Consider the following 12,629-nt stretch of genomic DNA (forward strand, 5'->3'; position numbering starts at 1 on the left):
AAGGTTGGAAGGGTCAGGGCACACTTAGGCAGTGGTCCAAATAACAGAATTCCAGAAGGGGCTCTGCAGCATGGGAGTGTGGTAAGTGAGCCCTAGGTGCTGTCCCAGAATAGGGGTGAGTCCCCCCTGGGGAGCCAGGCTGGACCCTCAGTGTGTGTGTGTGTGGGTGCTCAAGGAGCCCCCCTCCCTAGCTCGGCCCGGGGCTGTGTTAGGATCGGGTTTCTCGGCGCCTGGAGCCTCCGCGAGGCCGAGCTGTTCCCGGTCCCCGGCCAAGCCGCCCCGGGCGCTGGCACTGCGAGAGGAAGCAGGGGAGGGGGGGCGCGGTGAGGGGGAGTGAGAGGGGGGAGCTATGAGGGCTTTTACGTAACTGCCTCCCAGAGCCCGCCCCTACTGCTAAGTGACTTTGTGGGACTGTATGATTGACAGTGTGTGCCTATGAGTGTGTGCCTCTGTGACACGTGGTGTGAGTGCATGGCTGTGTGTGGGGCTAGATCTGTGTGTGGGGATGGTGTACAAGTGTGTGATTTGGTGAATCCTGCCCTTCTAGGACCTCTAGCTGCTAGTTGCAAGCAGAGGACCTTGATGCCCAGTGGAACATAGTAAGGTTGGATATAAACATTTGACTCTTTGAGACTGAGTATGTGACTTTACATGATGGTGTATTTGGTATTTGAAGGCAAGACAGAGAGCCTCTTTGTATTTTTACCTTTGGGTAGCCAGATACGTGACCACAGTGGAGCTTTCTGATGGTATGGCTGGTTAGAAGAGCATCATTTCCCAAAGGAGCACTAGAAAAGGCAAACTACAGGAGGTGGGGTGGAAGCTCTCTTTCCCTGAGGGCACATCAGTAGGAATGGGGGCAAGGGTCCTTGCTACCCAGTCCTGGGATGGCCAAGTTGATTCCTGAGAGCGAGGGACACAAGGTGGTCCCGGGTTGGGTCACGTGCCATGGTGGAGTAAGGTGGAGCCAAAAATCCTGCCTTAGAGCCACCTGTCATGGCAGGTGTAAAACTCCGAGAATTCAAGGTCAAGAACTTCCCTCAATTTCCCAAGGCCTTCCAGGGTTATCAAATCTGAAAACTACACTATTTGCCTGCAGGAGAGCTCTGAACTAAGGGAGTTATTTCCTGATGCCCCTTAAGGGAGAGGCAGATGTTGAAGAATGATGAAGATGGGATGGGGCTGGGGGGAGGGTATCAGTGAAGTGGGGTTTAGTTTAAGGATAAGTGCACCATGACGGAGAAGGGGGCTGGTGCAGAGCTAGGGCGGCTGGGAAGAGGGGTGCCTAATAAAGCTTGAGAGGAGAGGCACCTGGCGGGCTCAGTCCCTAGATCATGTGACTCTTGATCTCAGGGTTGTGAGTTCCAACCCCACCTTGGGTGTAGAGATTACTTTTTAGAAAAATTAAATATTAAAAATAAATAAATAAATATTTAAAAGTTTGAGAGGAGACTCGACCAGATCCTGTAAGGGTTTTTAAGCCCCACCTAAGAAGCCTGCCTGTGCCCCCACGGCTCTGGGATATGGGAGTGTTCAACAACAGAGGCTTAGGAAGCTCATAAGCTCCTGGGCAGATAGGGCATTGAAGGCGGCAGGAGCGGAAACGTAATCTGTTGCCCCAGCCCCGGTGGTGGCAGAATCTGTTCGGAGGTCGGCGGAAGGGAAGGGGCCGCACCCACAGGTTGTTCCGTAGGTGGGCGCTGCCTCTGAGACAGATCTTCAGACTTAGGGGTTACGCGCCTCTCTAACTTCCCGCCAGGTGTCGCTGCGGCACCGAGGAAGCGAGAGCGGCCGATGGGTGCTGCGCCTGGAAGTTGCTGAGGATCAACGGATGCCGGGATCCGGTCCGACGTGCGCCTCTTGTCCTCGCTAATCCTCTGACAGACCCACATGTCCGGCTCCCGGATCCCGGTTGCCCCGCGCAGACCCTGCCCCGGGACCCGAGGACTTCGGCACTGCTGACTGGTGGAGAAGGGATGTTGTCCGGGGTGAACTCTCCTCTGCTTTCAAGAAGGAGGCAGTGTCCGGGACACAGGAGGCTCTGGAGGTCAAGTCAGCCCACCAATGACCCGCCGATCTCAACGCCCTTCGGCCCCTCGAGGGGAGCGGGGCCTCTTGAGCACCCAACCTCATCCAGGCCTAGTTTTCGCGCTGGGCCCTCCTTCCCTCTCCCAGTTTCTTCGCACAGCCCCCGCTCTTTCCCGGTTCCCACCATCTCGTCCTCGTCCGTGGCTCGGGACTCTGGAGGCTGCGGGCCCAAGAGACCAAATAGGGAACGCTTACTGTGAATGGAGATGGACGGGTCTCAGCTGAGAGCCATTATTTCGCTGTGTGTCTTTAAGCGCCAGCCAGCCCTCTCTGAGCCTCAGCCCCGGCTGACCCCTACCGGTTGCACCGAGGGCATTTTTGAAGCCACGGAAGTGAAAGTGAAAAGCCCCGGCAGTGGCGCGAAGAAGGTTTTTCCTTTGCAACCAGAATCCCTGAGGCACTTCTTGGGAAAGGGCCCGGGCACTCTGGGCAGCCTACTGGGGAAGGGCGTGAGGAAACTGCGAGATAGTTCCTTCCCCTCTCCCCGCCCCCAGCCCTGGACCAGCTCCCAGGAGGGGCAAGGCGCAGGGATTATGGGTCAGAGGTCAGGTGAAAAATCCATGGGGTGGAGACGGGGGTGGGTCACTCGTTCTCCGCTTCTGGCATTCAACCTTTCTGTTCCGCTCTCGCTTGGCTTCAGAAATTGGTCGGGTTGTCTAACCTTAATCCCGCATGCTGTAGCCGGACTGGAGGCCTGGGGGCAAGTGAAGTGAGCGCACTGGACGCTTAGAGGCCCAGGCTGCGAAAGGAAAACTCGAGGGGTGAACCTCCAGCGCCAAACTCGCGCGTGCTCAGCATTCTGGAACTGCCCATCCAGGCATAGAGAGGGCACCCTCCCTACCCGGTTTATCCCAGCGGAGGTTTCTCCCCAGGCCATGGGTCCTGTGGGGCGAAGAAGGCCAAGGTGGCTGTGGTCACCGGAGACTTGGTGGGAGATGAGGGCCTGGGCTCCCAGCCTGGTCCATCCTGGTCAGGGGGGCGTAAAGCCCCCTTTCCTCCGCGCGGGGAGTGTGTGTTTGTGACTGTGAGGGTAGTCTTTGCTGGGAGCAGCAGGAATAGGGGAGGGGCAGAGACTGCTGGCCTCCAGGACCCAGATTGGGGTCTGGGGGCTCTGGCTGTGCTCCTCTCACAGAGATGCCGGCGGCAGGACCCTCAGAATGGGCCCAGGGTGTGCCAGGGTGTCGGTACGAGGCACTCAGGGCCTGAACAAGCGGGAGCGTTCAGCAGTAGAGACCTGGCCAAGGCTGAGTGAGAGAGGGAGCGTGAATGAGCGACCTGGGAGGAGGGGGAAGGGGGGGCGCGCCCAGCGTCCCTAGGGGATCCGGCTGAGTGGGTGCGGGTACGTGTGCACGCGCGTTTTTGAGACCCGCGGTCGGCCCTGCGCAAGAAGCACAGGGGCCACAGCCGTCTGGAGGGCGTTCCCAGGAAAGGGCGAATGTGAGCGGGCCACGCGTGCCAGTGCGGGCGAGTGTGCCAGCGGGGGGAGGGTGCGTGCGAGCGCGAGTCGAGTGGGAGTGGGGGCTCACAGGCCTGAGCAGAGTGAGTGTGTCCGCGCGTGCCAGGCGCGGGAGCGTGCCAAGGCGGGGGCGCGCGGGGGCAGTGGCCGGGAGGGGGTCGTGGCGCGCGGCCGCGGAGGCGCGGGGAGACAAGGCGGGAGGGGGAGGGGAGCGAGGGCGCGCGCGGCCGAGTGGGCGCCCGCGGTCACATGGGCGAGGGAAGGAGGGAGGGAGCGCGCGAGGGAGGGAGGAGGATGGGGGGGTTAAAGCCGCCGAGCGCCGAGGAGCCGGTGCAGAGCGGGCGGCGGCGGCGGCGGAGGAGGCGGCGGCTCCAGCCCGCGCGGCGCGGGGCTCGGCAGCGGGATTCGGCAGCAGTGCTAGCTCCGCGCTCCGTGCCTCGCTCCCTGCCGGGGGTGGTCGAAGGGCGAGGCGCGGAGTCCCGGTGGCCCGAGGGCGCGGTGAGTACCCCGCGGCGGACCGCGCGCGGCCGGACCCACAGACCCTCTGACTGACCGACAGACCCGCGGCCCTCGTGCGCGCGGGAAGAGGGAGAGGACACGCGTGGGCCCGCGACCCGGGGGGAGAGGGAAACGGGAAAGTTCAAGGGAAACTTTGCCCGCAAACTCGGGGGCGGGGGCGCGTGAGAAGCCGCCCCCCGCGTCCTGGCGCGTCGGGGGGTTGGGCGTGGTGATGGTGGGGGCGGACAATCGGCTGGGGGGAGGTGGCCGGGGCGGATTGTCCTAGCGTCCCTATTCTCTCTCACCCCTCAGCAGCGCGCGCGGGGTCTGGGAAAATTCCGGAACTGGGGGGTCGTAGTGACCCCCTTGCGCCCGGAGGCGGCTTCCTTCTCCCGCAGAAATCTAGACTTCAAAGCGCCCAGGGGTGTGAACGGACGGCTGCGCGTTTGCCAGCGTCTGTGAATCCGCGCGCGCGCGCGCGCGTGTATGTGTGTGTGTGTGTCTGTGTGTGTGTGATCCTGCCTGTGGTTTCCTCGTGAGTCCGCCTGTATGCACCTCCATGTGGTGGGTTTCCTTCAGGGTCTCTTTGTAAGACCTCCTGTGTTGTGTGTTTGTGTGAGTCCGCTTGTGGGGTATCCCCATCTCTTTGTGAGCCTGCCCGTGTGTGTTTCCCCTGGTGCGGCACTGTGTGAGACGGCTTGGGTGTCCCTGTGTTGCTCCAAGGAGTGTACCTCCCCGTACGTGGGGGCTGGGCCGCGGGGAGGTCACCAGACGGACAGCTCTGCTCCCTGGTTCCTCTCCTCTCCCGAGCCTCTCCTCCTGCATCTAGCTCTCGAACTCGCTCGTTCCCTTCGTCCCCTCCCCCCTTCAGTAGCTTCAGGCGGGCAGGACTATTTCACGCCTTGTTGAAAATTCAGGATTTTCTTTCCCTTTCCCTCTAGTCTCTCTTTTTGAGAAGCCTCTGTGTGTGTCTTTGTGGCTGGCAGCTTGTCTGCAAAACTAGGTGTATGTCTGCATGCCACTGGGGAGTGTGTCTGTAACTCTAGTTGTTTTGCTTGTAACACTTGGTATATTTGTGTCTGTGTCACTGGGAATGTTCATGTGGCTGTAATCACGGAGGTGGGACTTTGAAATGCTGGGTGTATTTGTGCTTTTACAATTGCTGTATGTCCAGGGGGTCTGAAACTGTATTTTTGTGTGTCTAACTCTGGGTGTGATAGGTCTATCATTGCTTGTGTGGGGATGGGACTGGAACAATTGAATATTCCTATGGCTGCAGGGCTAGCCAGGGCTTGAGGGGTGGAGGGGCCTGTGTTTCTCAATAAACTATGCCTCTCTGTCTCCACTGTCAAAACCCACACAAATCCTCTGAATTGGTTCTTGGGGTTCCTGGTCAGGATTGGTGACAGGGAGCTAAGGTTCACACTCCATCAGGGTTAATAACTCCAGCAGATCCTGACCTTATACAAAGACTAGGAGTTTAAAATTCAAATTCAAGGCTTCTTGGAGCTTCAGAATTCATACCCAGATTCACACTGGGACATGTAAATGCATATGGACTCACATTTAGAATTCTCAGAACAATGGGACTCACACTCACATTCATACTTAAATTTGGGGGCTTATATCCAGCTCTACACTCCAGTCCTAGGGTTTACAGTCTGACCCACACTGGGACTCCAGGCTTACACTTAGATTCACATTTCTGTCCTGAGGCTCATAGCTTTACATTGAGACCTGGAGCCCATGCTCAGAATCTCACAGGGTTCTAAAGTTCATACTTGGTCCTCATTTCAGATTCACACTTACATGCTGGGGCTCATACTCAGAGTCACTTTAAGACCAAGGGCTCACACTCAGACTCCCAGGGGAAACTGGGGCTCACATTTGAACTCAAGGACTCACACAGGACACTGAAGTTCATGAACTCATGTTTCCATCTTAGAGCTCACTCTCAGATTCACACTAGCAAGATGATCACTTCCATCCTGGGTTTACTTAGAGACCCGGTGGTCACACTCAGACTTATATTCCTGGTGATTACATTAAACTCACTTCCATCCTGGGGCTTAGACTCACACTAAAGCTCTAGTGCTCAAACTCAGACTTATGCTTCCATCGTAAGACTTTTATATTCCCCATGAGGGCCCTGGGGTTCACACTTGGAATCACACCTAGTAATGGCTCCATCCCCGAGGCTCACATTCAAATTCAAACTAGGGTTGTGGTGTTTACACTCCCAGTGAAACTTGGAACTCATAGTCAAATACACCCATATTTTCTTTGGTTTATGGTGTTATGAGGGTAGTTGGGTAAGGAGCAGAGACTGTGACAAGACTTGTCCCCTCCAGAGGTAGGGAGGAGAGGGGATACATCTTTAGGCATGTCACTCACTTGGGCTGTGGGCTGATGGAGAGGGTGGTGGGGAAACCCTGACCCAGTTAGGGTTGAACATTTCTGTCTTTCTTTCCACATGGAGACTAGACTATATTGGCAGAAATGTCTGAGTGGCTTTTTGGTACAGAAGTGATATATACTCTATATATCACTGATATATATGATATATACATGTGAGTCTCCCATGTGCCATGTACATCACATCCCCCTTAAATAGTTTTGGGTACCCCTTTTGTGGTAAGAGAATCACAAGTGAGTGTGGGGGAAGACTCCTGTCCTCCCAAGACATTTTTTCCACCCCAGTCATCCTTAGTATGGAAGGAGTATGAAGGCTGACTTGATAAGAGGGTAGACCTCTGGCTCCTTTGAACATTCCAGAGCGTGGGATTCCTGATTGGAAGGGAGATGGTAGCCAGATCTGTGGTGAGAAGGTAGCTGAAGGAGGAGACTGGACTGAAACCCACCTTCCCTCCTTTGCCCTGCCTGGAGAGGAAGGGTAAGGGCAGAGTGTTATATTGTGTCTCACGATGTCTCAATGTCTCCTGGAATGTCTGTTATGCTCTTATCCTATCTCTGTGGTATGACCAGTGTTCTCTTCTCCCTAGAGCAGAGAACAGTAGCCCTATGGGGGAGAGTTGGGCTACGTTGTAACCTATCTTAGGACTCCACCTGCCTTAGAGATGCTGCTGGGCTTACACGCCCTCCCTGTTATGGAGGCCAGCAAGTTAGGGCTTCCTGAAGTACACAGTCACCCCATGGGCACCTCGAGGGCAGTAGGAATCTGGCCCTTAGGCTCAGATGGCTGGGCTGAATCAACTCCCTGTCCCTGGAGGGGACACATGCTCCCCAGCCCCTCTATGAGGGTGGGGGGCTTGAAGGCAAGGCAGCCTGCTCTCTGCCCCCCCATGGTGAGTTGAAGTGTAAATGAATCAAAACATATGGAGCAGATTTTCTTTGAAATGCAGATGGGTTGGGGGGACCATGTGTGCCTGGTTTGGTGGGGGGGGGTCCCAGAGAACTAGGAGGCTGAGAAGAGAGCTGACCCCTCCTCCAGACCCACCATGAGGTGAAGGGAATTGGGGAGACCTCAGCTGTGTAAACTGTGGCCCTCGGGTGACCACATCCACCCAGGCTCCAGCTTCCTGTGGGGAGGGGGTGGGGAAACAAGAGGTCCCTGTGGGCTGAGAGTGTTGAGGTCATTACCCTCCTTTATCTCAGTCTCGAGAGGGCAGAGAGAGCCCCCAGAGCCCAGAGCCATGCTGGAGGGGGGGGTCACCACAGCCAGGAGCTCTGGGGGCCAAGGGGTAGAAGAGGGAGCTGGGGCAGATGTGAGGCAGAATTAGACCCAACTGCTTGCAGAACCAAGTCCTGGAAGCTAGGACTACAGCTGCAGTGGAAGGAATGGAAGCCAGACTATGATGGTGACTTCTGGTCAGACTTTAGGAAGGTACTGAGGAATCCTCAATCCTGTTGGAGTTTTTCCAGACCTGGGAGGGTCAGTATGCCCCACCAGGCAGAACCTATACTTTCTCCTCACAGAACACATCAGGGTTACATAGTAATTGCCTGTGAGCTCTGTGGGAGGGGGGACTGGGTCTGCTTTGCTCATTGGTGTACACTGCCCCAGCACAGACTTTGTCACCAGTAGGAAGACCATGTGGAGTAAAAAATGCATCTTTTCCTCTCCCATCCAACTGAGTGCTGCATGTGGGCAGAACCATATTCTCAACTCCCAGCACAGTACCTGACAGGGATTAGGTGCTCAATAAATGTTGAGGAATGATAAATAAATAAAATGTTAAAAAAAATGTGGGGGGACGCCTGGGTAGCTTCAGTTGGTTAAGCATCTGCCTTCAGCTCAGGTCACGATCCCAGGGTCCTGCTTCTCCCTCTTTCTGCCTTTCCCCCTCTCCCCTCCTCACCCTCCCCCCACTCCCGCCTTCCCCCCAAACCCCCCTCCTATGCTCTCTATCTCAAATAAGTAAAAATCTTTTTTAAAATGTTGAGGAATGAGTCCTTGAGTGGGACAAACCATAGCGAGAGGGGATTCTCTGGAGTTTGTGACTTGAGATCCAACACACTCTGTTGTATTACCCCTATTTGGCTCAAAGAAACGCTGAATGATTTGCAGTTTACACTAAGGAAGGACTTGCCTGCAGTCAGGGAAGGAGTGTGGAGGATAGGCAGCTTCTTCCTTGAAAAGGTCAGGACTAAGGGAGACTGGGACAGGGTGATGACCCTGATTCTGTGGCAGGGGTTGGAGGTCACTTCTGTCCTCTCCCAGCTTCAGGATTTTTCAGAAGATGGGAAAGCCCTTTTCTCCTCATGTGATGGAATGTGTCCCTTGGTCTCTCTAGGTCAGGGTTTCTTGGACTCTAGCCAAGACAATGGACCCCACCTCTGAGCCACTGAGGCTAGGCTCTGAGGTTGTTTAGCTGCTGTAGACACCACAAATTGTATTAGTTATTAATGTTTGTCTGAGAACACGGGGTTCTGATCCTAAAAATACCCTATCCAGCCAGAGCCTAGGAGTTGTTGGTGTGGGCTGGTATAGCAGTAGTGCAGCCTGATAAGATAGATGCTGGGAGACACTAGAGAGTATGGGGAAACTGAGGCAGCATGGGCCGGAGATGCACAAGAGACAGAGTCTCTGTTTTATTTGGAACAAAGATTTATAAAATTAGTGGTGTCAGTTCTTCAAATTGTGGCAACACATAGAGTAATCTATTGTCTTACGCTGCAGAAAATTTCCTTCTTGGAAAGTTTGAAGATACGTCTGAAATCGGACATAAAAATTAAATAGTCAGTAGTAACCATTTCAAGTCCAGCTTCGGGATGTTCCAAAATAAGTGTGTGACAAAAAAAAAAAAAAAAAAAAAAAAAAACCCAAAAACCTTCCCCAGGTAGCCTTTTCTGAGCCACTGCCCCCAACCCTACCTCCTGGAGCCCTTCCCCACAGCCTGAGTCCCAGTGGAGTTCCTGCACCCCCCCTTTCATCGGCCCCCCGACCTCACATCTGACCCTGAGGCCTCTGTGTATCTCCTCTTCCCAGAAGATGGATGTTGCACAGTGGTCCCAAAAAAGGTAAGAAGATCCCAGCCTCTGAGGGCAGATGCCGTGTGACCTTGGCTTGTAAGCTGACCTTTCTGGGCCCCTCTGTGAAATCGCAGGATGGGGGGGTTGGGCCCTGGCCCAGGCCCGGAGAGAAGGCGGTTTTGGCACTCATCCAGGTCCCTGACGTCAATGACTCTCCAAATAATGGAATCAATATTGGGGGGGGGGCAAGCGTGAACCAGGCCCCAGCGATTAGAAACAGATCAGCACAAACCCGCAGCTGATTCTGATAGAGCTGCCTTGGAGAGCTAGGGTGGGAGGCCTGGAAGGAGGTAGACCTGGTGGGGGGCTCAGGAATGGAGGTGGAGCCACCAAGTGTCCAAAATATGAGGGTGCACAAGTAGGCAGAGATTCTGGGGCTGCCTGGGTTGGAATGATGGGGTGGGGCTGCTGAACTAGTCCCTTCCTCCTTTGAGCCTGTGGGGTTCCAAGGCTAGGGAAAGTTTAAGAATGAAGACTTTTTTCAACCAACAAGTTATAAAGAGTGGGCAAGGGGAGTTCAAAGCTCATTTCTCTGCTTCCCAGACTTGGGCTCCTAGGCCATGTTAGGGGTCTCAGGTTATACCCAGGTTAGGGGAGAGAGCTAAATGAGACCTGAGGGAGATGATCTTTTGCTTGGAGGCAGAGGGCATTAATCCCAAATAGAGAGATGGGTATTCCCTCTCAGATTGGGAGCCAGGCCTCCTCCATCAGTCTGTGTCCCCTCAGCCTCCTAGAAGGCAGTAGGTGAGGAGCAGAGGGCCATGGGGGCCCACAGCGGCTGGCCTGGCGGCATCTGACAAAAAACAGGAAGAAGGGCTGGGGGAGCAGCTGTAATTATGGGGCATTTATTATTAATCAGATGAAATTGCTGGAAGCAGCTGGTGTAATGTGCGTAGCGATACAGACTCTGCATGCCCCTCCAACACATGCGCGCACACACACACACACACACACACACACACACACGAGCCATGCGCAGTCTGAGCCTTGTTTGCTTACACAATTCTTTTCTTGTGAAGGCTAGAGGGCTCTTTTTTTTTTTTTTTTTTTTTTTTTAAGTGATTGCTATACCCAACATGGGGCTCGAACTCAAAACCACAAGATCAAGAGACACATGCTGTACTGACTGAGCCAGCCAGGCACCTCTGGAGAGCTCTTTATGTGTGTCTGTGTCTGTTTATGTTGGTGTATATCTGTGTCTTTTCATGTCAGCCTGTACCCTCCTGTCCCTCTATTGTCTCCTTTCCCGACTATTTTTTGGCCTGATGAGTGCCTCTGTCTCTAATGTCCTCTCTGTCTCCCTCTCTTAGGACCTGTCTCTTGGTGTGTCTGTATCTATCACCACCAGCCAGCCTGTCTCTGACACCTTATTTTAGTTTGTGGCCATGTCTCTCTGGTTGCATTTTTGTGCCAAATTAGATGATGTGGAGGCCCTTTCTCATGGGTGTTTAGGTACCTGATCATGCCTCTGTCAGACACATCTGGGACCTGTTTTTTTAAGGGGAAGAGAGGAAGTTGGACCCTGAGGATCTCTTGGGGTCTTGTAGAAAGTGAGGGCTCTGTTAAGTGACTGGAGCCCATAGAAGCAATTGTGGCTTTCAAGACAGCCCTGGGTACAATACTAGCTCCTTTATCAACTACCAGTTGTATGACTTTGGACAAGGTGCTCTTGTTCTCTGAGCCTCAGTTTCCTCATCTGTAAAATGGAAACAGGATTACCTCCAAAGGTTGCTTTGATGATTCTGTACAAAATGTATGTTAAGTACCTACCATGATATCTGACTTACTACAAACTCTGAACAAGTGTTAGCTGTTACAGTTATTACTGGAAAAGGCACTGTGCAGGCAAGAGAGAACTGCAGAGGTAAATTGGTATAGCACACAGGCTTCAGAGCTAGGCTCGGACTCAAATCTGTGCTCTGGAACTAATCATCTATGTGGTATTAGGCAAGTTACTTAACCTCCCTGAATCTCAGTTTTTTCAACTGTCAAATGGAGAATAATTATAGACCCCACTTCATGGAGAGGTCATGAGGATTAAATGAGATAATGCATATGAAGTGCTTGACACAGTTCCTGGTACATAACAGATGCTCAATAAATCATCGTGTTGACAAAGCAGAAGGAAGAGGAGAGTATAATGGTGGGTGTTTTTGCCCTGCCAGTGGCCACGTAAGAAAGCATGTGATGTTCAGGTACTTGTACCTGTGAATTGGTTGTGTGGGGACTTTGGATTGTCTGGGGGTGTATGAGTATGTATGCATATATGGTGTTAGGCCACTTCTGGCCTTCTTTTTCTCCCTGTGGCTTTGAACCTGAAGTTAGCAAAGGGAGTGCTCGAGGGAGTCTGGACTGTTTCCAACTTTCCCTCTTGGGGACACTTATCTGCTGCCTGCCTCAGTCTCCCCTTCTCTCAGTGAGGTTGTATGGAATGAGTTCTTTTTTGGACTTAGGCCTGTGGCTCCTCTGTGACCTCTGATTTGTGCCCTTTGCCCTCCTAGAATCCAGCCTTGTCACATCATCCTGCACCCTTGGTTTTGGAAGTCCTGGAAACAGTCGGTCTGGAGGAGGAGGACATTGATGTGCTCAGTTTGCAGCCAGTGGTGAAGAGGTATGTGCTGGGGACCTAATGAGGCAGGTCCATCTCTGGGCACTAGGCTGGTGCAGTGGAGCTACAGGCTTGAGGATGTGAGTGAAGAAGGGCTTGAGAGCCCTTCCTTCTCTTCCTCTGTTCCTCCTCCTGAGGCTTTTCATGTCCATAAAGTGGAAGGGACTTACCTGCAGTCACACAGGCAAGGGCAAAGCCAGGTCTGCAATGAGAGGGCTGAATCCTGGATGTGGGAGTATGTTGTTTCATTGTCTGTTTCCTTTTCTACCCCCAAAGCATCTGTCTGGCGTGACTGGGGGAGCAGCTGGGCTTGCAATAGATGGGATGGGGGTCAGAAATTCCAAAATCTTCTGGGGCCAGCCTTGGGGCTGGGCTTGACTCTCCCTGCCTTTCATTAAGGCCAGCCAAGGCCCCCGATTGGCAGCCCTGGGTGGGGGGCGTCCAAGGAATCGAGGCGCTGGAGCGGAACGGAAGGGCCTATTGTCC

The 12,629-nt window shown here is 53.9% G+C and overlaps 1 protein-coding gene across 4 annotated transcripts in view; it reads left to right on the plus strand.

Moving 5' to 3' along the window:
- Positions 1-3,604: 3,604 nt before the first annotated feature.
- Positions 3,605-12,629, plus strand: part of CNTFR (ciliary neurotrophic factor receptor) — a 38,227-nt gene continuing 29,202 nt past the window's right edge. For 2 of the 4 annotated variants that reach the window (XM_059411455.1, XM_059411459.1), the window contains exons 1-2: positions 3,870-4,042; positions 12,037-12,146. The gene's annotated coding sequence lies outside the window, so the exon portion shown is untranslated. Of the gene's footprint in view, positions 3,628-3,869; positions 4,043-12,036; positions 12,147-12,629 lie in introns of those variants that run through there. The other 2 variants (XM_059411456.1, XM_059411457.1) reach the window with 2 other exon arrangements.

The sequence above is a fragment of the Mustela nigripes genome, chromosome 9, assembly GCF_022355385.1.
Source record: "Mustela nigripes isolate SB6536 chromosome 9, MUSNIG.SB6536, whole genome shotgun sequence".
NCBI classification, from domain to species: domain Eukaryota; kingdom Metazoa; phylum Chordata; class Mammalia; order Carnivora; family Mustelidae; genus Mustela; species Mustela nigripes.